Source organism: Rhinoderma darwinii, chromosome 13 (assembly GCF_050947455.1).
Source record: "Rhinoderma darwinii isolate aRhiDar2 chromosome 13, aRhiDar2.hap1, whole genome shotgun sequence".
In the NCBI taxonomy this organism is placed as follows: Eukaryota; Metazoa; Chordata; class Amphibia; order Anura; family Rhinodermatidae; genus Rhinoderma; species Rhinoderma darwinii.
In genome coordinates, this window is record NC_134699.1 from 8,034,771 (window position 1) to 8,061,502 (window position 26,732).

The 26,732-nt window shown below is 39.1% G+C and overlaps 1 protein-coding gene across 1 annotated transcript in view; it reads left to right on the top strand.

Annotated features, from left to right (window-relative positions):
• Positions 1-26,732, top strand: part of OPRL1 (opioid related nociceptin receptor 1) — a 238,810-nt gene that overhangs the window by 52,274 nt on the left and 159,804 nt on the right. The window contains exons 4-5 of the mRNA XM_075846564.1: positions 6,988-7,226; positions 9,467-9,591. The gene's annotated coding sequence lies outside the window, so the exon portion shown is untranslated. The remainder of the gene's footprint in view (positions 1-6,987; positions 7,227-9,466; positions 9,592-26,732) is intronic.

Sequence of the window (26,732 nt, forward strand, 5' to 3'; positions counted from 1 at the left end):
ATTCTTGTATATAGGGAGCAGTATTATAGTAGTTATATTCTTGTATATAGGGGGCAGTATTATAGTAGTTATATTCTTGTATATAGGGGGCAGTATTATAGTAGTTATATTGTATATAGGGAGCAGTATTGTCGTTATATTGTATATAGGGGGCAGTATTATAGTAGTTATATTCTCGTATATAGGGGCAGTATTATAGTAGCTATATTCTTGTATATAGGGGGCAGTATTATAGTAGCTATATTCTTGTATATAGGGGGCAGTATTATAGTAGTTATATTCTAGTATATAGGGGACAGTATTATAGTAGTTATATTCTTGTACATAGGAGCAGTATTATAGTAGTTATATTGTATATAGGAAGCAGTATTATAGTAGCTATATTCTTGTATATAGGGGGCAGTATTATAGTAGTTATATTCTTGTACATAGGAGGCAGTATTGGTAGTTATATTCTGGTATATAGGAGGCAGTATTGGTAGTTATATTCTTGTATATAGGAGCAGTATTATAGTAGTTATATTCTTGTATATAGGAGTAGTATTATAGTAGTTATATTCTTGTATATAGGGGCAGTATTATAGTAGTTATATTCTTGTATATAGGGGGCAGTATTATAGTAGTTATATTCTTGTATATAGGAGCAGTATTATAGTAGTTATATTCTTGTATATAGGGGCAGTATTATAGTAGTTATATTCTTGTATATAGGGGACAGTATTATAGTAGTTATATTCTTGTATATAGGAGCAGTATTATAGTAATTATATTCTTGTATATAGGAGGCAGTATTAGTAGTTATATTCTTGTATATAGGGGCAGTATTATAGTAGTTATATTCTTGTATATAGGGGGCAGTATTATAGTAGTTATATTCTTGTATATAGGGGACAGTATTATAGTAGTTATATTCTTGTATATAGGAGGCCGTATTAGTAGTTATATTCTTGTATATAGGGGCAGTATTATAGTAGTTATATTCTTGTATATAGGGGGCAGTATTATAGTAGTTATATTCTTGTATATAGGAGCAGTATTATAGTAGTTATATGCTTGTATATAGGGGGCAGTATTATAGTAGTTATATTCTTGTATATAGGGAGCAGTATTATAGTAGTTATATTCTTGTATATAGGGAGCAGGGTTATATTAGTAATCTTGTATATAGGAGCAGTATTATAGTAGTTATATTCTTGTATATAGGGAGCAGTATTATAGTAGTTATATTCTTGTATATAGGGGTCAGTATTATTATAGTTATATTCTTGTATATAGGGAGCAGTGTTATAGTAGTAATATTCTTGTATATAGGAGCAGCATTATAGTAGTTATATTCTTGTATATAGGAGCAGCATTATAGTAGTTATATTCTTGTATATAGGAGGCAGTATTATAGTAGTTATATTCTTGTATATAGGGGGCAGTATTATAGTAGTTATATTCTTGTATATAGGAGGGCAGTATTATAGTAGTTATATTCTTGTATATAGGAGGGCAGTATTATAGTAGTTATATTCTTGTATATAGGAGGGCAGTATTATAGTAGTTATATTCTTGTATATAGGGGGCAGTATTATAGTAGTTATATTCATGTATATAGGGGCAGTATTATAGTATTTATATTCTTGTACATAGGAGCAGTGTTATAGTAGTTATATTCTTGTATATAGGGGCAGTATTATAGTAGTTATATTCTTGTATATAGGAGGCAGTACTATAGTAGTTATATTCTTGTATATAGGAGGCAGTATTATAGTAGTTATATTCTTGTATATAGGGGCAGTATTATAGTAGTTAGATAATTGTATATAGGGGGCAGTATTATAGTAATTATATTCTTGTATATAGGAGGCCGTATTATAGTAGTTACATTCTTGTATATAGGGGCAGTATTATAGTAGTTAGATTCTTGTATATAGGGAGCAGTATTATAGTAGTTATATTCTTGTATATAGGGGGCAGTATTATAGTAGTTATATTCTTGTATATAGGGGGCAGTATTATAGTAGTTATATTGTATATAGGGAGCAGTATTATAGTAGTTATATTGTATATAGGGGGCAGTATTATAGTAGTTATATTCTTGTATATAGGGGCAGTATTATAGTAGCTATATTCTTGTATATAGGGGGCAGTATTATAGTAGCTATATTCTTGTATATAGGGGGCAGTATTATAGTAGTTATATTCTAGTATATAGGGGACAGTATTATAGTAGTTATATTCTTGTACATAGGAGCAGTATTATAGTAGTTATATTTTATATAGGAAGCAGTATTATAGTAGCTATATTCTTGTATATAGGGGGCAGTATTATAGTAGTTATATTCTTGTACATAGGAGGCAGTATTGGTAGTTATATTCTGGTATATAGGAGGCAGTATTGGTAGTTATATTCTTGTATATAGGAGCAGTATTATAGTAGTTATATTCTTGTATATAGGAGTAGTATTATAGTAGTTATATTCTTGTATATAGGAGCAGTATTATAGTAGTTATATTCTTGTATATAGGGGCAGAATTATAGTAGTTATATTCTTGTATATAGGGGACAGTATTATAGTAGTTATATTCTTGTATATAGGAGCAGTATTATAGTAATTATATTCTTGTATATAGGAGTAGTATTATAGTAGTTATATTCTTGTATATAGGAGGCAGTATTAGTAGTTATATTCTTGTATATAGGGGCAGTATTATAGTAGTTATATTCTTGTATATAGGGGGCAGTATTATAGTAGTTATATTCTTGTATATAGGAGCAGTATTATAGTAGTTATATTCTTGTATATAGGGGACAGTATTATAGTAGTTATATTCTTGTATATAGGGGACAGTATTATAGTAGTTATATTCTTGTATATAGGAGGCAGTATTATAGTAGTTATATGCTTGTATATAGGGGGCAGTATTATAGTAGTTATATTCTTGTATATAGGGAGCAGTATTATAGTAGTTATATTTTTGTATATAGGGAGCAGTGTTATAGTAGTAATCTTGTATATAGGAGCAGTATTATAGTAGTTATATTCTTGTATATAGGGAGCAGTATTATAGTAGTTATATTCTTGTATATAGGGGTCAGTATTATTATAGTTATATTCTTGTATATAGGGAGCAGTGTTATAGTAGTAATATTCTTGTATATAGGAGCAGCATTATAGTAGTTATATTCTTGTATATAGGAGGCAGTATTATAGTAGTTATATTCTTGTATATAGGGGGCAGTATTATAGTAGTTATATTCTTGTAAATAGGAGCAGTATTATAGTAGTTATATTCTTGTATATAGGGAGCAGTGTTATAGTAGTAATCTTGTATATAGGAGCAGTATTATAGTAGTTATATTCTTGTATATAGGGAGCAGTATTATAGTAGTTATATTCTTGTATATAGGGGTCAGTATTATTATAGTTATATTCTTGTATATAGGGAGCAGTGTTATAGTAGTAATATTCTTGTATATAGGAGCAGCATTATAGTAGTTATATTCTTGTATATAGGGGGCAGTATTATAGTAGTTATATTCTTGTAAATAGGAGCAGTATTATAGTAGTTATATTCTTGTGTATATAGGGGCAGTATTATAGTAGTTATATTCTTGTATATTGGGGCAGTATTATAGTAGTTATATTCTTGTATATAGGGGGCAGTATTATAGTAGTTATATTCTTGTATATAGGGGGCAGTATTATAGTAGTTATATTCTTGTATATAGGGGGCAGTATTATAGTATCTATATTCTTGTACATAAGGGGCAGTATTATAATAGTTATGGTTTTGTCCATAGGGGACATAGTTATGCTGGATTCAGACAGTGTTTGTCAGTTTTTAGGCTTCGTTCGCGCCAGGGTCCCGTTCCGTCGGAGCTCTGTCGGAACGGGACCTTGACTGACACAATCGGAAGCCAAAGGTTTCAGTTTCCATCACCATTGACTTCAATGGTGATGGATGCGGTCCCAATGGTTTCCATTTGTCTCCGTTGTGCAAGGATTCTGTCGTTTTGACGGAATCAATAGTGTAGTCGACTTCTCTATTGATTGTCAAAACGACGGAACCCTTGCCCAACTGAGACAAACAGAAACCATTGGGATCGGATCCGTCACAAATGAAATTAATGGTGATGTAAACCTTTGGTTTGCGTCAGTCAGGGTCCCGTTTTGACGAAAAGCTCTGTAGGAACGGGACCCTACGAAGCCTTAGTGACTTTTTTTTCAAATGTAAAACCACCATCGACAGATGTTTCCTGTTAGTGTGAAATTATGCATCAGTAGCTCCTATAGTGCAGCATGCACCAGACGCCTGCCCTGTTGATAAATTTGCGTGGTTTTACGACTGTTTTATTGTCGTATTATAAATGAATTGCAATTGTCATAACTCCAAATCCCAGCCCACCTTTTCCAACACTCTCAAATGTGTTGGGTAAAAAAAATGGTGCAAGGACTGCACAAATACGGTGTCCGAAACCCAATATTTATCAATGTATTTACACCACAAACTATGGCCATAAAATTTGGCAGAAATCTGCCCAAATGTGTTCAGTTTGTATCATTTATTTGAGCGCTTTTGACTCCCATGGTTCTCCTCTATGAGGGTATGTTTACAGGGGGTGGATATGCCATGGTGCAATACGGATTTTTCTTTCAAATTTGCGGAAATTCACACGTGGTGCCAATTAATTTCACCGCAGATTTCACTCTGTGCAATGCATAGGGTGAAATCTGCAAGAAAATCCACGTGTAGAACATGCAGTTTCTAAACAGAATTTGTGGCTAAATCCGCATCAGGTTTTTTCTGTTGCAAATTTGGTACTTGTAGATGTTACCTAAACGCTGGAGGACTGAAAACAGGAGAAAACCCGTCTCAATATGAAAAATGTACAAACCGTCCCAAGAATTAATAGGAATAGAAAGAATATATTTTTTTTTTAATGTCTTTACCTTATGATCCAGGAATGATTTACTGCACCATTTAATAAATGTTAATATTCTCTTTTTGTGGGATTGATATGCAGTCGTATATGATCTTGTATACAAGCCTTGCTGGGAGAGTCTGGCGTTTCTCTGTAGTTTTCTAATGCAAAGAGCACATATGATTATTTTTTTCTGGGCTCCTCTTCAATACAAGAGCCTCTAATTATTCAGAATGGCCTAATTACTGTATTATGTACTAATGAATATGGCAGGGTGAGAATGGCTTTATGTTTTCAGTGATGTATGGAGTTCTTTACTGCGCCTTTATGTAGATGATTGCACTTCTCTTATGTATCAGAAATGCATCTAATTAATTCATGTAGTATAGGCTAGTATATGTGGACTGGTCGTATATAGCTGGCACACTACATACAGAGTGGAGTTTATTAGATCATTATTAGTTATGTAATTTTAATTCCAGTGATTGGATTTAGAGAAATTTTACTATAAGGCCTCATGCACGCGACCATGCCGGTAATCCCGGTCCGCGATTGCGAGCACAGCCGGCCGTAGCCCGCATTTTTGGCCCGTTCTCCCATACAAAGTATGGGAGCATGGCCCATAAAACACAAAAGATAGAACATGTTCTTTCTTTTGTGGTACAGTTCTACGACACGGACATCTATCCGTAGCAATGCTGAAAGGTGTCCGCGGCCAATAGAACTGAATGGGTCCTTAATTGTGGACCGTATTACGGTCCGCCGTTACGGAGATTTTTTTACAGTCGTGTGCATGGGGCCTAACTGCAGAAGATTTCTCTACATAATATTCAGAGTTAGGGCCCAATATAATCCCCAAATAAAATTGAAATCCACCTATAGATAACATGAGAAATAACTTAAAAAATAAATATATACACACACACACACACACACACACACACACACACACAGACACACAGACACACAGACACACAGACACACAGACACACACACACACACCCTTAATGAATTAGAATATCAAAAAGTTAATTTATTTCAGTAATTCAATTCAAAAAGTGAAACTCCTATATTATATAGATTCATTACACACACAGTGATCTATTGCCAGCATTTTTTTTTCTTCTATTGTTTACTATGGTAAGAGTATGTTCACACGGCTTAGCTAAATATGTCTGAAAATACGGAGCTGTTTTCAGGCGAAAACAGCTCCTGGTTTTCAGACGTTTTAGTAGCAACTCGTGTTTTTCGCGGCGTGTTTTAAGGCCATTATTGGAGCTGTTTTTCAATGGCGTCAATGAAAAATTGCTCCAAAAACTTCCCAAGAAGTGACATGCCCTTCTTTTTCGCGTGCGTCTTTTTACGCGCCATATTTTGACAGCGACGCGTCAAACCCAGAACAGAACTTTGCACCTGCCCACACTGCTCAAAGTACCAATACCTGGTTTAATAACCACAATATCACTTCGCTTGATTGGCCAGCAAACTCGCCTGACCTAAACCCCATAGAGAATCTATAGGGTATTGTCAAGAGGAAGATGAGACACCAGACCCAACAATGCAGACTAGCTGAAGGCCGATATCAAAGCAACCTGGGCTTCCATAACACCTCAGCAGTGCCACAGGCTGAGCTCCTCCATGCCACGCCGCATTGATACCAACTCAGCAGTGCCACAGGCTGATCGCCTCCATGCCACGCCGCATTGATGCAGTAATCCATGCAAAAGGAGCCCAGACCATGTACTGTAGATACTTCTCAGTAGGACAACATTTTGGCATTCAAAATCATTTTTGAAATTGGGCTTATATAATATTCTAATTTTCTGAAACACTAAATTTTGTTTTTCATTAACGGCTACCATTATCAATATTAAAAGAAAAAATGCTGGAAATAGATCACTCTGTGTGTAATGAATTTGTAGAATGAGTTTCACTCTTTGAACTGAATTACTGAAATAAATTAGTTATATATATATTTCTCTCTCTAGATCTTCATAAAATAAATTCTTGAAATATAAGTCCTTAAATTTTAATCTTGTGTTAAATCTTATTTTTATTTCTTTGTATTTTTTTAGCTGTTTCGGAGTTATACTGGTCTCCCACATAGGTAGCAGATGATGGCCAAAAAGGTTGTTGCCAAGCTTTCCACAGATCCTGAATGGCCTATAAATCTATTCTGCAAAGTTACTTTTCCGAAGCTTGTACCCTTTCACTTTCTCCACCGCCCATGTGGACAGAACTATAGTTTCTTCTAAGATTGGAGAACGGTGAAGTGCATGGAATTGTTGGAGGACACAGAAAGAGAATTTAAATGGTAAAAAGAAACATTTTTATATGATTTGTGTTCAGTAATCAGAGCTGCGCTGTAACTACTACCCGTAAGTCTTTGCTGGGTATAATGTCTATCAGGGTAATTGATCTAACTACAATTATTTAAGTGGCCTCATTTATACAAATGTATGTCATGTCTGTGTAAATACCATATTTGTAAGATATAAAGCTGCTGGTAGACCCTGCGGCACATTTATAAAGATCACACAGCATTTTCAATTGCCCATATTTGTACCGGATTCGATTCATATTCTTTATGCATTTTTAAATACAAAATATACAATACAAATAATAACTATTCCCTCACCCATGTCCACCTCTCCCTCAAGAAACCACAGAGGTAAATGCAAATATCAAGTCTCTGATTCTAAATAAAACCCACCGCACAGAGATCTTAAATAGGATAAATCCATCCAGGGCTTCCAGCTTTCTTCGTATAGACCAATTTATTATTTTGATTCAATTTAAATCTCTCAAATGCAATTACTCTACGTTTTTGTACAACCAGCTCTTTTTGTATGAAACAATGTGACGTCAGTTTTTGTGCGATCTGCTTTTTGACAGTGAAAAGAGCTCTACCCACCGATTTTGCAAACGGCACTATGACCTCTTAAAAGATCCATATATACATATTATTTGGATTTGCAATATGAAAGAATAAGTGAAAAACATTGGGTAACCCACAACTTTAAAGGGTATTCTCACATTAAAGTGGATCTGTACTCTTTCCTAAATACTTGTATTCCCCATGAAATATCAATTCTGGAGCGCCTTTGTTTTGCCGTTCCTCTGTTGTTCCTCCTGGAAATTAAGGAATTCATTAAATAGGTGTAACAATTGAGGGTGTGTACCCTAATCAAATTGACACTGTCAAATCGGTTTTGACTGTGGGGACACACCACTTCGACAAGGTGAATGGTAACCCCCATTAGTCAATTTATTCATAAATTTCTAGTGGGGATAACAGAGCAACAGCACAGAGTTAAAGGATAATATGTCCCAGAATTTTTATTTCATGTGAAATACAAGTATTTATTAAAATAGACATGTCAGTAGAAGTGACTGGTCCTCTTTAAGCATTTTACAGTACGTCCACAGGTTATACCATAAATACCTGATCTCCTGTGTTAGGATCTTGTGGCGATGATGTGTTGTCCATAGTGACGTATCTTCCTGTGATAGCAACTGTGTGTGTGAATACTTAACATATTAGGGCCTGTTCACATCAGTGTCGGCTTTCCGTTGAGGGGTTCCGTCTGAGTTTTCCGTCGTGGAACCCCACAATGGAAAGTCAAATGGAAACCAAAGCTTCCGTTTGCATCACCATTGATATTAATGCTAATGGTTTCCGTTTGTCATCGTTCTGGCAGGTTTCTGTTTTTTCGACTGAATCAATAGCGCAGTCGAAGCTGTGGTTTCCGCTGCGGGTTCCACGACTGAAACCTCCGACGGAACCCCTCAACGGAAAACAGACGCTGATGTGAACAGGCCCTAAGCCGTCCGCAGTTTGGCTGGGCCCCAGGGCCCTCGAGTTCTGCTTTTCTTATACTGCACTTTGGGTGACACCACTAGCCCTAGCTCCACTGTCCTTTGGACAGTTGTGTCATCTGTCCACTTACACGTTTAATATGTCCTCCTGTGTAGGTGATGGTTACTAAAGACAACATTTGTGACCTACTGCAGACATGTCCCATAAGTACATCTTGCTGCATTGCAGAATCGCCTCAGCCTGGTCCGTTCTAGAAACCTTTTGCCACAATTTTGGCACTGACACATGAATTGATTTCACAATAACTTCCTCTCGCAGCAATTACTGGAAAGCTCAATTGTAACTGGATTCTTTCATACCCTGGGAGTACATCTACTAATGCTAAGAAGTGCAGATTGTGACACGTTCTAATGAGGTGCATTCCACATTTTTGAGGGTAGTACATGGCGGTTTTGTGCATCTGATGCGTGCTATCAGAGTACTTCTGTTTAAAAAGGTGTTTGGTTTTTTTCATGTCTTTTAACCTCTTATTGACCAGGCCATTTTGCACGTTAATGACCAAGGATTATTTTTTGTTTTTTCACTGTTGCATTCTAAGAGTCGTAACTTTTTTCTATATTTCTTCGACATCGCCGTATAAGGTCTTGTTTTTTGCGGGACGAGTTGTATTTTTCAATTGCACCATTTTTGAGTGCATATAATATATTGATTAACTTTTATTAACCTTATTTTAGGAAAGAATTGAAAATAAACAGCTATTCCAGCATTCTTTTTCACGTTATCAATTTACGCCGTTCACTATGTGGCATAAATGACGTTACCTTTATTCTATGGGTCGGCATGATTACGGGGATACCAAGTATGTAAAGTTTTATGTTTTCCTACGTTTGCAAACTAAAAATTACTTGTTTATGCATCGCCGCGTTCCAAGAGCCGTAACTGTTTATTTTTTCGTCGATACAGCCATATGTGGGTTTGTTTTTTGTGGGACAAGGTGTAGTTTTCATTGGTAGTATTTTGGGGTACATGGGACTTATTGATTAACTTTTTTTATTTTTTATGGTGGGAATGGGAGAATAAAAGGAATGTTGCCATTTTTGTTTTTAAGACACCGTTCAATTAATGTGTTAGCTTTATTGTTTGAGTCGTTCCGATCGTGGCAATACCATACATATGTAGGTGTTGTGTTTTTTTTTTGTTTTTTTTACACTGTAACGAAATAAGACCACTTTTTGGGGGGAAAAAAAGTGGTTTTATTTTAACTGTAATCTTTTTCCTTTTTTTTCATAAACTTTATTTAACTGTTTGTTTGTTGTTTGGTCCCACTAGGGGACTTCCCCATGCGATCTGCTGATCGCTGATATAATGCTTTGGTATACCACAGCTTTAGTGCCTGTCAGTGTAAAAAAACCTGACAGGCAATCTATTAGGCCATGCCTCTGTCATGGCCTAATAGGCAGTTGCTGTAGGCAGACCTAGGGCCTTTGTTAGGCCCCCGGCTTCCATGGAAACCCAATGGCGCCCCGCGATTTATTTGCGGGGGCGCCGACGGGGTGACAGAGGAGCTCACTCCCTCTGGCAAATACATTAGATGCCGCTGTCGCTATTGACAGCGGCATCTAATGGGTTAAACCGCCGGAATCGGAGCACTTAGTTTCAGGCAGTTGCGGCAGGAGCCAGGCTGTGCATAGTAGCCATGCTCCTGCCGCTGATCGCGTGGGTACACTGGCAGTACCCACCCGATCATATCAACTGAGTTATCCGTCGCTATGCAGGAACGAACACCTGCTTGCGACAGATATGTCCGTCACACATCGTTAAGGGCTTTAATTAATTTAAGTTTATTTATTTGAACTCAACACATATCTGAGGTAATGTCCCTTCCATAGGGACATAAATCACGTCATCACATTACATTACTAATGTAATGTGGCATGGCTCAGAGATTGGTGCAAAATTTTAGTAACTATACAAAAGTTTTTCTTTTGTTATTATGTTTTGTTTTGTTTTTTGTTACTAAATATAGCTACTATAATTCTGCTCTTTATGGAAAAGCATGGAACTACTATACGGCTGGATTCACACGAGCATGTTCGGTTCGTAAAGGACGGAACGTATTTCGGCCGCAAGTCCCGGACCGAACACACTGCAGGGAGCCGGGCTCCTAGCATCATAGTTATGTACGACGCTAGGAGTACCTGCCTCGCTGCGGGACTACTGTCCCGTACTGTAATCATTTTTTCAGTACGGGACAGTAGTTCCACGGAGAGCCAGGGACTCCTAGTGTTGTACATAACTATGATGCTAGGAGCCCGGCTCCCTGCAGTGTTTTCGGTCCGGGACATGCGGCCGAAATACATTCCGTCCTTTACGGACCGAACATGCTCGTGTGAACCCAGCCGAATACTCCTCCTATATACAAAAACATAACTTCTATAATACTGCTCCCTATATACAAGAATATAACTACTATAATACTGCTCATATATACAAGAATATAACTACTATAATACTGCCCCTATATACAAGAATATAACTACTATAATACTGCTCCTATATACAAGAATATAACTACTATAATACTGCCCCATATATACAAGAATATAACTACTATAATACTGCTCCTATATACAAGAATATAACTACTATGATACTGCCTCCTATATACAAGAATATAACTACTATAATACTGCTCCTATATACAAAAAATATAACTACTATAATGCTGCCCCTATATACAAGAATATAACTACTGTAATACCACCCCTATATACCAGAATATAACTACTATAATACTGCCCCCTATATACAAGAATATAACTACTATAATACTGCCCCCTATATACAAGAATATAACTACTATAATACTGCCCCCTATATACAAGAATATAACTACTATAATACTGCTCCCTATATACAAGAATATAACTACTATAATACTGGCCCCTATATACAAGAATATAACTACTATAATGCTGCCCTCTATATACAAGAATATAACTACTATAATACTGCCCCTATATAAAAGAATATAACTACTATAATACTGCTCCTATATACAAGAATATAGCTACTATAATACTGCCCCCTATATACAAGAATATAACTACTATAATACTGCCCCTATATACAAGAATATAACTACTATAATGCTGCTCCCTATATACAAGAATATAACTAGTATAATACTGCCTCCTATATACAAGAATATAACTACTATAATACTGCCCCCTATATACAAGAATATAACTACTATAATACTGCCTCCTATATACAAGAATATAACTACTATAATACTGCCCCCTATATACAAGAATATAACTACTATAATACTGCCCCCTATATACAAGAATATAACTACTATAATACTGCTCCTATATACAAGAATATAACTACTATAATACTGCTCCTATATACAAGAATATAACTACTATAATACTGCCCCTATATACAAGAATATAACTACTATAATACTGCTCCTATATACAAGAATATAACTACTATAATACTGCCCCTATATACAAGAATATAACTACTATAATACTGCTCCTATATACAAGAATATAACTACTATAACACTGCTCCTATATACAAGAATATAACTACTATAATACTGCCCCTATATACAAGAATATAACTACTATAATACTGCTCCTATATACAAGAATATAACTACTATAATACTGCTTCTATATACAAGAATATAACTACTATAATACTGCCCCTATATACAAGAATATAACTACTATAATACTGCCCCTATATACAAGAATATAACTACTATAATACTGCTCCTATATACAAGAATATAACTACTATAATACTGCTCCTATATACAAGAATATAACTACTATAATACTGCTCCTATATACAAGAATATAACTACTATAATACTGCCCCCTATATACAAGAATATAACTACTATAATACTCCCCCCATATACAAGAATATAACTACTATAATACTGCCCCTATATACAAGTATATAACTACTATAATACTGCCCCTATATACAAGAATATAACTACTATAATACTGCCCCTATATACAAGTATATAACTGCTATAATACTTCCCCCTATATACAAGTATATACAAATCGTGGACAAAATTGTTGGTACCCTAACGTTAAAGAGGAAAACCCACAATGGTCACTGAAACAACTTGAAACTGACAAAAGTAATAAGACATTTTAAATTGACTGAAAATCAACTAATGTAAATCAGACAATGCTTTTGAATTATGGTTCAACAAAAACAATCTTTTAATGGTTTGATATTCGCAGTAAGGCTTCGTTCGCACCTGCAATGAAACTCAGTCTCCGTCTGACCTTTCCGTCAGGGTAACCCATGAACGGAATCCAAACTGAAACCATATGTATACATCACCATTGATTTCAGTGGTGACGGATCCAGTGCAAATGGTTTGTTTGTCACCGTCTAAGGGTTCAGTCGTTTTGACAGAATGAATGGCGCAGTAGACTACGGTATTGATTCGGTCAAAACGATGGAACCCTTAAATCACGGTGATGAACGGAGACCATTTGCACTGGATCAGTCACCATTGAAATCGATGGTGATGTAAACATATGGTTTCCGTTTGTTTCAGTTTGGATTCTGTTCATGGATTCCCCTGACTGAAAGCTCTGACGGAACCCATGAATGGAGTCCCAAAGCAGATGTGAACGAAGCCTAAGGCAGTACAGTTTCCTGTGTTTTGTAAATATAGAATTCTGAATAAACATGTAGGAAACTATTAGGCTGGGTTCACACAGAGTTTTTTGCATGCAGAAAATTCTGCCTCAAAATTCCATTGTGAATTTTGAGGCAGATTTTCATCTGCCTGCACGCAGTTTGCCACGTTTTTCGCAGTGTTTTTCGCTCGCGCCAATTGAGTGCCACGGGCGAAAACGCCGCAAAATTCGCTTTCTCTGCCTCCCATTGATGTCAGAGGCTTAAACGCCCGAAAATGGGGCATGTCACTTCTTTTTACCGCAAAATCAATGGGAGGCATTTTTGGCTGTTTTTTGTCGCGTTTTCCAACGCGGTTTCCGCATCAAAAAACTCAGTGTGAACAGGGCCTTGTATACGTTTTCACCAAAGTGCTGTTGTGAATTTAAAGATGGTGAGTAAATTATAGTGCAACAGCATTGAATAACTGGTCGTTTTTAAAGTGCAATTTATCCTGGATAATATTTATACATGGATTCAATCTGCACATTGATGTGTATAGTAGAAAGCCACTGCATGTATGGCAGCAGGAAAATTGTATGCCATGTTTATTTTTACAAGTATATTGAGGGTCCTAATGTCAACACCATTCTGATATATCACTTACAAAGTTTCATCCAAACGCCTTGTGTTGCTGCGTGGGGATATAGCTGGATTAGTCTCATGCCAAACCAAATGTTTGGTGCGTCTTGTTGTGACAGTAGGTCAGTGAGCATTTCTTAGACTCCAGGCTCGGTCACTTGTCAGGACAATGTAGACGCTTTTGCGGTGTCCAGATATTTACACTGTGCTGTATTTTCCGCCTTCTCTAATGCTGTACATTGACATACACACAGCTTATTGCCGGCACTGTAAACCGGAAAGAACTAGATGTGTGGGTGGCATCAGGATGAATTTGTCACAGGTGAGATGGGGACAGATTCAGTGGCATTTGGATGAATTTACGCCTCAGTGAAAGATCATATTTTGCTCAGAGGAGCGAAAAGACTTTGGGGTTTCGGTGTGTTAAAAGAAAGGTGTTAAAAAGAAGAATGGAGAAAAACAAACCGTAAAGGTTGGAAAACAGGTCGATCATCATACTGGTGTTAGAGGGGGCTGAGTGCAGTGAGGAGAGTCCAGATTAAAAGGGAACTCCACCTTTTACTTCTCTTCCGACACATCATACACATCTCTGCCACTGATGTAGTCTTCTGACATATCTTTCTGACTCCCAATAAAAAGGAAGCAACATTTAATTGCCTGCTTTTTATGCATTGCATGATAACACCTCATGGTATGAATACAACATTATACAGAGCAGGGATATCTAGCGCTATGCACGGAATCAGTCAGTCCCGCGGACCTGACTGGTTCAGTGACAGCGGGTCCTATCCGCGTGTAATCTATTACATCAAGTTCATAACTTAATTGTGATATACTCATAACTTAGATGTGATAAATTACAGGTGGATCCTGTGTGTCGGAGACTGCCGGATTCCTGACGCAGAACTGACTGATTCGGTGACTAGCGCTAGATACAGCTGCTCAGTATAGAGAATACAGAGCAGCTATACCTAAAAAAGTAATACAAATTTTTAATAAGTATTTGTAAAGTTGCACCAAACACACTGATACACTTTTATTAAAAAATAAATAAAAGATATGGTCCTGGATTAGATTTCAACATGGAAATAAATGAAGCAGTTGTGCGCCAAAAACTGTCTTGCATAATGCCCAAAAAGGGGCTAGAAAAAAGCTTGCCAAACATTCCCCTCACCTCAAGACCATAAGGAGTCACGTGATATTTACTTGCAGCCCCCCTTTTCAGAAAAAGTTCGGTTCTGAGGTGTCTGTCGAGTAGGAATCACTTCTTCTAGCCTTAAAATTAGCTAATTGGAGGGACCATTTAGTGGGTGCAAATGTCACAAAGACTTTAGATCAGATCATCTGTACGATCCCCTATCAAAGCTAAAGCAAGTCTGGTGATGGTTTCCCTTCAAGGCTGAAGAGAGAATGAAGTATAGGTGAGAGTATAGGGCCCACTATCCCGTACTCTCCAATGACTTCAAATGCTGCCAATATGACAAGTATTTATTAGTATATTGACCTGTCGGTATAGTTGGTCTGATTTATATCTTTAGGCAAATAGTATTATGTTATTACTGTCCATATAACCCACTTACAGCACTTCTGGTTGCTCTAATGTTGCAGTAGGACCCATGGACCCACTCCATAGGGCTCCAGATTAATTTACAATCTCTCCGGACCCTCTTTCTACCCCTTTGCTGGATGCGTACAAATTCTCTACGTGAAATATCCATTTTCTTTGTGCCTTTAAATTATTATCTAGCCCTGAAAAAATATACCCAGCACGAAAAATATACAGTAGGAGCCGAAAAATGTAATAAGTCCCTTCAAGCACCCACCACTTAGAAAAATAATGGTCACAGATGAGATTATAAATTCGACCAAAAAAAGAAATCAAGAGACGAGGATTGAGAGCAAAAACAAATCAATAAAGGACGGTCAGGGAGGAGGGAGAGGAGACACGGAGATCAGCACAGATGTGTGGTGGAAAGAAATTGAGGGGGAGGAAGTGGGAAAGTAGACAACATAGGTGAGAGACGAGACTGAGAATTTAAGCCGAGTCACAGACGGTAACATAGATAGTGAAGCCGGAATAAAAAGCAAAGTGAGGACAGTGTGAGGTATGCGTCCACTTATTATTGGAGAAATGGCACTTCTCAGGGTCAAGTTTGAAAGAGCAGAAATCAGAGAGGAGAAAAAGAATAAAAACGGAATTGCAGAAGCAATAAAAGTCTCTAAGGCATCTATTGGGACCAATTGAATGACAATAGCTACATTATCTCCATGGCAACAGGACGTGACTGTTGAGACTTGTGTGTTCTCATAAGAACCAGTCTGCGCTACCCAACTTATGCCGGCCTCAGGCACAATCATGATTTTGCACAGACAACTAATAATTAGCACTTCTACCAATAATCATTGTGCCCACGGTAAGAAAAAAACAACTTGGGCATGTCCTTTTAAAAATATTTTGTGAATTTTTCTTTTGGAAAATGTATTTCATATCATTTTTGGAACGATCGCAAAATCTCTTGGAAAATTTGTTATCCCTAAATATATCCCAGCTTTCCAATTGCAATCCACCTTTTTGTCTATTCCTAAAGATACCAAGTTTCTTATACCAAAGAAACCTGCATAGCAACCCATGTACTTATCTAGTCTACTAGGGGCTAATCTTTGTGTGGGCAGTGACCTTGTTTCAAGATGAGAGGAGGAGAATAGAGACCATAACTGCCTGTCAAAAGATCGACCTGCCGAAATTTATGTAATGTTTATGGCCAGCCTGAAAGTCAATAAAAAAAACAAACCTGAAAAAACAACTACACAACCATAAGCTTTTCTGCATCACACTATGCCGCCTATGCACTTGTTCTATTAATCATTCAAGAAGTAGAGTATATTGGTTCTGGGGCCCAGCCAACAGATGCATAATATCTCTATTTGTAATGCACATTAGCTTTGGCCGTCTTAGCGGTCAGGACTCTCTGAAATGTCGCAGCAGCCGGTGTTACTGTGTATCTTGTGAACACTGCAGGTGGCATTATTCATGTGTCTGGTATGAATAGTAGTGAATTCCTAGCTGTGACTGTGGTTGTTAGTATCATTCATCCTTGTGTGGTACAATGCGGAGCCTCCGTTGTATCACCCACATCCCTGAAGTAAAATCCATGTGTGCTGTGGTTATGGAGGCACTGTCAACTATAGTCTGCTTTGCAGTGGATATTAAAATTATCCTAATCTTTGACAATGGTGGTTTCATTCGAGTTTATAAATGGTCCGTAATAGTGATCTGTTCCTGTGTTTGCAGGTGGAGTACTTTCCATAATTTAATATCGGTCTTTCAGATCACTCTTTTTAGAACTTTAGACCACTCTTTTGCAGAACTGCTTTAATTCAAGTACCCTTTAGGACCAGGATAGTCCAAAACTTTTTGTGTCTGCGTACATTTATCCTAAGACAGTGCATGATTCATGGTTCAATTAATAATAGTCTGTTACACAGGTTCTGAGGCAGCAGAGAAATTCCCACAGTATCACACCACCACCCTCAATGGCTATTGTATGAGGACCTTCCTTTGGAAGACTGGGTTGGTTTTGCACCACATACAATGTGACATGCGTGGTCCCAAACAACTTTGGGACCATTCTAGAGCATTCATGTCCTGTAAATGTAGCGAAGTATTGCATTTAGCTGAAGCTGGAGAAGCTTTATTCCTTCTCAAACTCTAGTACTTTGGAGGTGCCATTCCAAATACCTACCGTGAATGGAGGCAAAGGTGGAAAAGGAGGTCATCTAAAAAGTTACACACTAGTACCCCTCTTACAGATGTATCAGGTTCACCATTTGCGCCTGCTGTCATCTGGCCTTTCCTGGTTTGGTGTGGGACCTTGCAGTGTGATATGCAGCCAGCAGGTGGGCACCATGTTAGTGTACCAGTAACTTATGTTGTTCTTATCGGTGCCATTTTAAAATCTCGACTACTAATAAATAAATAATTTCTATTCCTTTCCTGTGACTTGTTTATATTTTCTTTGTAAAAATGTCCTAGGTCACAACTTATATTATCGCCATTACAACTCCCACGTAGGTTCTCAGCCAGGCGTGTTATATTTGTATCCTTACCCCTCCACACCCACTGACCAAGTTGCAGGTACCGTTTTGCTTTCAGGCTATATAGAGGCCACCTCCCTGTGATCTGAAGAAACATCCAGCCATCTTATCTAATGTCTGTTGACCAGGGTTGCCAACCGTCCGTAAGTATACGGACAGTTAGCAAAAACTGGTGTTTTTTTCGCCCTCCGTAGCGTCCGGCAGAAAAAAAGCACTCGTGTTTTTCTGCAGTCTCCCGAAACTTTGTACTGTGCGTGCGCCAAAATGTACATGCGCAGTGCAAATGAATAGTAGGCGGTGGCCAGGTGTATTTTCAGATTCTGCGGAATCTGAAAATATGCAGGCCAGACACTGCCAAGTGAGGTCGGTGCTGGGAGTGGACCAATCCAGTCACCTGACATGAGGTCAGTTGACTCAGGTCAGGTGACTGGACTGGTCCAGTGCTGTGACGTCACCGACCCCAGTCAAAAGTGGCTATCTGCAAGGGGGAGCTGCGTGTGGCGCCATCTGCAAGGGGGAGCTGCGTGTGGCGCCATCTGCAAGAGGGGCTTTGTGGCGCCATCTGCAAGGAGGGCTGCGTGTCTATCTACAAGGGGGAGCGGTGTGGCGCTATCTACAGTGTGTTGAGCACTAAGGGATCCTTATTACCATCTGATCACTAGATTACGAGTTTGTTTAGAGGATGGGGTATAGGTGTGGAGGATGCTTAAAGCGAGAAACCATCATGTCTGTGTGTCAAATTCTGCAGAGACGCGTCTTGGCTGGAATAAGTCGTCACAGTGGTCTGGGCCGGATGGAGAAAAAAAGGGAAACTGAGCGACTAATCGGAGATAAAAAATCACCTAAGTTAGCGGGGGAAAGCTACAAGCAGAGCTGTGATTGGTGAGTCTCTCCTAGCACCCTGCACAGTGCACAGGCAACGATTTTGTAATGTGTCTGTAAAAATGTATGTCTGCGTGCATTTTAGCTCAGTTATCCAGAAATTTCTGAAGTGGATGTTGGCAACCCTGCTTTTGAGTGACTTGGCGTTATACGTTACTCCTAATATAAGTAGTATTTTTTTAAATGTAATTTTACAGACAACTCATTAAAAGTAATAAATGCTGTGCTGATCTATAAAGGAAATAAAGCTTTAGCTGGGGACATGCAGGCAGAGGGACAATGGAGCTCTTGATTTGCATCATTAGAGGTCACATTAATCACAGCTTGAGAGCCGCCTGTTGAACATGATTGAACCACATCCCCCACATTTGCGTTGCTGATTAACACAATCCGATGTTGCTTCCATTGTGTTTCTCACACAAACAACTAGTATAATTCAGCATAATCGCACTACTAAAATAATTATCGGAAAAAGAATGACCTGCATGCACCTATGTTAATATCCTATGTCAGGCCATACATTGCTCGTGCTCAGCCTATATTTAGTTGCCTCCATAGTATCTGTTTCTCTGTTTACCCCAGAGATACAGCATACCAGATATGTGATCCGCTCAGTTTGCAGATCAATATGGAGAACGTGTTGGCGAGAGTCTTGTATGTTGCAAACATGGTCCGGAATAACAAAGGGAGTTTTACTAAGGCCACATACACACAATGTGTATTACGTGCGGATTTGCCACGCAGATTTTCCTGTGGCAAATCCAAAGCGTATTATGGTACCAACAAAGTAAACTAGGTGCCAAGTAATCTTATCTACACATTGCAGAATTTTTCTATACATAAATTGACCTGCGGTGCGGATTTAAAAGTCTGCAGCATGTCAATTTTATCTTGCGTTTCCAGAATTATTCGGACACATCTATTAAAAGACGCACCAAAATCAGCAGCATAAAATCCGCACCTGTTTCCGCATAAAAATGTAAATGTTTATCTGCGATCTTTATTTTTACCATCAAATTCTGCAGTGTGTGCATGTAGCCTAAAGAGGCGTTTGCAAATCAAATTAAACTGTACTGAATAAAGGAAATCATCATAGGAACTTATTTATGAAAACTAATGCAAAGGGAAATAGCCATTAGTATTCCACAGAGGTCCTAGTGCTCCCCTGTCTCTTCTTATTCCATGCGCTTTCTCTGTTGTGCCTCCTGGAAATGTATCAATACATAAACAGCTGAGTGTTGGGGTGTGTTCTGCCTGGAAAAATCAGCTCCGGCTTTTTTTGAAGTGGTTTTGCACCACACGCGTTTTTTGAGGCGGTTTTTTAAGGCGGTTTTCCTTACCTATGTCTTCAACAGATGAAGGGAAAAACTGCAAATGTTTTTTGCCAAAAAATGCGTAAAAAAAAGGCGTTTATTTTAGTCTCCCCTTGATTTCAATGGGGTTTGTGAGGCGGAACAAGCCTCGAGATGGGGCATGTCGCTTTTTCGCCCGAGCATGTTTTTTTTTTTGCTTGTGGCAAAAAAACTCCTCCACCTCGCATTGAAATCAATGGGAGTCAATTTCGGTCTTTTTTTTTGCCAACGGCTTCCAACTGTTATATGGGGAGAGGAGGATGCTGGGAGGACATTTGTCTCCTGCCATTATTCCTCTATGCTCACATCACTGCTTAAGGGTATGTTCACACGCTTAACAAAAAAACATCTGAAAATACGGAGCTGATTTCACAGAGAACAGCCTCTGATTTTCAGGCATTTTTGAAGCGGAGAATGAAATTTGGAGCTTCTTTTGAGGCTTCTTTTCAGACGTTTTTTGAGGCGCTTCTTGAGGCGTTTTTCATAGTGTTCAATGGAAAATCAGCTCCAAAAAACGCCTCAAGAAGTGACATGCTACTTTTTACGGAGCGTCTTTTAACGCTCCGTTTTTTTGACAGCGAAGCGTAAAATAAAGGCTCCTGGGAACAGAACATCGTCATTTCCATTGAAAGCAATGGGCAGATGTTTGTAGGCGTATTAGGGGCGTTTTTTCAGGCGTAATTCGAGGCGTAAATCGCCTCCATTACGTCTGAAAAGAGGTCGTGTGCACATACCCTAATAGTGATCTAATGCCCAGCAGCCATTAGATCACTCTTAGGCTGGGTTCACACGACCTATTTTCAGACGTAAACGAGGCGTATTATGCCTCATTTTACGTCTGAAAATACGGCTCCAATACGTCGGCAAACATCTGCCCATTCATTTGAATGGGTTTGCCGACGTATTGTGCAGACGACCTGTAATTTACGCGTCGTCGTTTGACAGCTGACAAACGACGACGCGTAAAAGGACTGCCTCGTCTATACATTATATGCGGGGCACTTCTATACATTATATGCGGGGCACTTATATACATTATATGCGAGGCACTTATATACATTATATGCGGGACACTTCTTTGCAACGTAATTTGAGCCGTTCTTCATTGAAGTCAATGAAGAGCAGCTCAAGATTACGGGCGTCAAAGACGCCTCGCATAATGCGAGGAGGAGCTTTTACGTCTGAAACGACGCAGCTGGTTTCTCCTGAAAACAGTGTCTTTTCAGACGTAAAAGACAGTTCTCGTGTGCACATACCCTAATATTTGATCTCTAGAAATGCTGGGAGGACTCAGATCAGGTTGACTTCTGCGATGCTAAATGTGTGCGCATTTCTTACACGATGGGCGCAAGGTGGAGCTTACAATGAGTAGTGCGCAAACTGGCTTTTGGAGAGCAAATTTTCCAATGCTGGTTCGCCGACACCATATGACCATTGCAGATGTTCTAAAGTGGCAAAACACTGTCAACACCCTAAAATTACACTTTTTAGGAAATTACACCCCAAGGTATTTGTTTAGTGACATATAAAAGATTTTAGCCCTCTATTTTTTTTTTCCCCCAGACATGGTACATGGGTTCCCCTGAACTTAGATACCTGATGCTGAAATTTACTGTTGGGTCACAAGATTTTTGGCCCCGGTCTCCCTCCTGTTGCTTTCCATTGGTAGTGTAGGACTAGACCGCATCACAGCACTGACTATCTTAGGCTAAATGTACACGTTGTGTAATTTGATGCGGAAAGTCCGTATCAAAACCGCAGGTATACGCACGTAATTCCGCAGCTAAAACTGCACTTTGATGCGGAAATAGGTGCGGATTTTGGTGTGTTTATTTCTGTAAAAATAGTCTGATATAATTCGCAAGCGGAAACGCAGGATAATTTGACATGCTGCAGGCTTTAAAATACACACCGCAAAAAAAATAATTTCACTATGTAGATGAGATTTCTTGAAATTTCATTTACTTTGCTGGTACTGTATTACGCTGCGGATTTGCCGCATGAAAATACGTGCGGCAAAACAGCAGGTAATACGCATCGTTTGCATTGATCCTTAGGCGTCAGATTTCGCAAAATATGAATACAGGATGCCCAATAGTTGAAGACCCCACGTTGGGACTTGGACTTTCTGCAAAGCTTGGTTTGCACTCAGTGGCGTAACTACCGCGGTAGAGGCTGCTACGGGGCCCGTGGCTTGAGGGGGCCCGTGCCGCCAGCCGACACGCCCCCCCATATGCCCAGTGGCGCAGCTAGCGGCTGGTACTACGGGGCCCGCGCCGCGGAGCCTCCAAACAGTATGGGTCGGGCGACAAGCCCTCTCATGCCCGTAGGCTTCGCTAGCACCGGAGGGGGCCCGGTGCTAGTGACAGCCAAATAAATGCATTAGCGCTGAATGGCCTTACAAGGATGTTGATTGGTGGGGCAAAATTACTTGCACCGCCAATCAATGACTTTCAACAAAGCTAGCGGTGCGATGACATCATGGCGCCGCTTTCGCGCTTGAAAGGCGCTGATTGACGGGGCAAGTCATTCTGCCCCGCCAATCAGCGTCATTGAAAGATGCGTCGTTCAGCTCCAGCAAAACTGCTCATAAGAGAGCAGATCTGCATTGCAATCGGACGACGCTGGAATGGGATCTTGTGAGTATGTAAAGTGTTTTTTCTAATAAAACTGTGAGTGGCATTATCTATAGTGGGGGCTCTATCTTTAGGGGTGTCAACTATATGTGGGGCACGGTCTACTGTGGGGGTGTATATGTGGGGCACTATCTACAGGGTGGTCTATATGTGGTGATGTGGGCCACTATATATAGGGGGATCTATATGTAGGGATATGGGCCACTATCTACAGGGGGGTCTATATGTTGGGCACTATCTACAGGGGGAGTTATGTGAGACACTATACAGGGGTGGGCTATATGTAGAGCACTATCTATAGGGGAGCTATTTTTTAGGGCACTTTCTATAGGGGTGGGCTATATGTGGGACACTATATACAGGGGTGGGTTACCTGTGGGGCACTAGCTGCAGGGTGACTATATGTAGGGCACTGTCTACAGAGGTGGGCTATACGTGGACCACTACCTATAGGGGAAGCTATATGTAGGGCAGCACGGTGGCTCAGTGGTTAGCCCTATTGCCTTGCAGATCTGGAGTCCATATGTGGGCACCATCTACAGGGGGCACAGTGTGTGACAGTGTATGGTGCTATTATAATCAGGGACACAGTGTATGGCGCTATTATAGTTAGAGGTGCAGTGTATGGCGCTTTATTATATTTAGAGGTGTTGAGAATTTTAACTTCGTTTATAGGTGCAGAAATGTTTTAAAAGTGAGAAGCTGAAGACATCTCAGCGGAAAACTGCAGAAATCGGTCATGGCCAGTAGAAATCCATCATAGAGGTCTGGACTGGAGGGAGTAAAAAAGAACTAGAATCTGAAATGTCACCGGTGAGTCACTTAATGTAAATGTTTATTCTGCCTCTGAGTACTGTAGTCACTGTATGATCTTCAGGATGGTGGTATGATTGTTTTTTTGTGAAACCGCATCTCCCAGTATATCCTCACCATTGTTCGGGCCCTGCTGGGAGCTGTAGTTTTACGCCGTACAAACCTATACGGCAGGGGTTGCACTAAATTGAGCTGTATTTGTTCTGGTGTTGCATATATGTACTGATCTTGGTTCTAATGCTGTTTGTAAGTAATGAGCTTTGTTCTGGTGCTGTATGTACGTATGAGAGTGGTTTTGGTGCTGTATATATGCAATGAGCTTTGTTCTGGTGCTGTATATATGTACTGAGCTTTGTTCTGGTATTGTATATGTGTACTGAGCTTTGTTCTGGTGCTGTATATGTGTACTGAGCTTGGTTCTAGTGCTGTATTTATGTACTGAGGTTGGTTCTGGTGCTGTATATATGTATGGGCGCTATACACAGTGGGGGAGCTGTGTGGCACTATTTACAAATGGGGGCTATATAGCACTGTCTACAGGGGGGCTGCTTGTGGCACCTGGGGGGGGGCCCGGTCAAGAGTTTGCTATGGGGCCCAGTCTTTCCTAGTTACGCCCCTGTTTGCACTGGTTTATGCTCTTAGATGATGCTCTCCACAAGATTGTTAATAAACGGAATAGGTTAATTCGATTGTGGGCCGAAAGGGACAGTAACAGATACTGGTGATTACATTACATGTGTACAGCACTGCAGAATGTTAGATGAAGAGGATTAGGCTGGGGCTAGGCATATACTTATACGTATTTTGGAGTGAGCGATTTAATCGCTGTCCCTAGGAATGCTAGGGCTATTTATCTCGCTACAAATCACAGTGATAAATCGCTGTGAATTTCAGAGCTACACACTTGACTGGAGCGATTTTGAAGCTACTCAATGCATTACTATGGACAGCGATTTATTATTGCGATACCACATAGTTTTATTGCTTACTACAAAAAAATAAAATAAATTCTAGGTCTAGTCCAAGCTGTATATGTACACGAGCCAAAGATTGTACGAGCGAGTGTTTGTACGAACGCTTTTATGCGGCCTTGAAAATAATTGTTGTCGGCAGCACAACTCCCCGTGTAAACGGGATGTGCTGCCGACATTATGTAAACTGCATGGGGACCAAACGATCGCATTGACTATTGTTCGTCCCCATGCAGTATATATTGGCCTGTCTAAAGGGCCTTTAAACGAGCACCAATCGACCTACAATTAGCGGCGCTTGTTATGGCCGCATATCTGCCCACCTTTATTACACCGTACTATAGAGGATTCCAATTCATAAATGTAGACCGCATTATCCATCCATATGAAAAGCATGAAACAAAGCTTAAAGGGTAACTCCACTGGAAAATAATACAGCTTTTTTTTCTCTAAATTATTTAGGTTAATGTTATGTATTCATTGGAGAATACGTATGTTAATGTTTCTACCATTTGGTAGGTATGTTCCCTATATGTTCAGAATGTCTCATATTCCTTAGGTGACATCTGGAAGCAGGGTGACAAATTGCGCACTGCAGTGACTATTACCATGGTTACCACAGTTGCTAAGGAGTGTTAGACATTTACAACATGATTGCAAGTGATCGTAACAGCTGTGTCCTTATCTTTCAAATGATGTTTTGAAGTAGAGGACTTCTTCTGTCAAGTGTTAGGAGTGTTTTTTACCCGATAGATATAACAGCCAGTAAAGTGAATGTAATTAGGTAAAAGATCTAGGCTAGATTCACACGTAACAAAAACGTGCCATTTGGCGAAAATCGCTGCAAAATAACGCATTTTGCCTGCGTCGTGTGGACAGCTGTAATATTTGTTAATAAAGTTACTAATTTATTCCTGCTGCAGTCTTCTCCATTTTTGTTTTTTCATCCCCACCTTCCACAAGCCACAACTAATTATTATTTATTTTTTTCGTCACCATAGTTGTATGAGGGCTTATTTTTTTGCAAGACGAGGTGTATATAGTTTTTTTTTTAATGGAACTATTTAATTTAAAGTTTAAATGTAAACTTCTTTTCTGTTTTTTTTCCATTCCACAAAAAAGAAAAAAAAAGAATTTCGACATTGTTGTCTAGGTTTTGATTTTATGGCATTGACCACGCTGTAAAAATGACATGTTAATTTTATTCTGTGGGTCAGTATGATTACAGTGATATCAAATTGATATAGTTTTTTTTAATGTTTTTGCAACTAAGAGGTTTGTAGTTATCAAGTATAACCTTGAATGTTTTTAGCGTTTTGTGGTTTACATATGTTTGTACTTTGGTCTAAATTTGTGTAAACTTTCTAGACGTTTTTTTATCTTGAAACTGGTGTGCAAGTGCTTTCTATACACAAAGTATTGAGACAGTGGTGCAATACCTTGGATGGCCGCTACAAATATAACGTTGCATGCAAATACGAACTGAGAGGATAACCATGTAAACAATGAAGAGGCTGCGGTTCTCAAACAAGCGTCAAGGCCCCTTCAAACAGCTGATGGGTGGGGGACAGTCGGACCCCTACCAATCTTATATTGATGGCCTATCCGAAGTTTAGGACATCATTTTTAATAAACCGGATAGCCCCTTTAAATACTCTGCCACTCTTGCTAGAATTCTCTCCCCCAGCACAGCAGACACACTTCCATTCAGGTGCTAATTATTTGCAGAATGCAGTTTGTACCCCAATGAAAAGTCAGCCCAGTGCTCTGGAAACCCAAACCATTATCCCTTACTCCCGTACACCAAGACTTAAAGGTTAAAGAGGCTGTCACCACATTATGAGTGGCCTATCTTGTACATGATGTGATCGGCGCTGTAATGTAGATTACAGCAGTGTTTTTTTTTATTTAGAAAAACGATAATTTTTGACGGAGTTATGA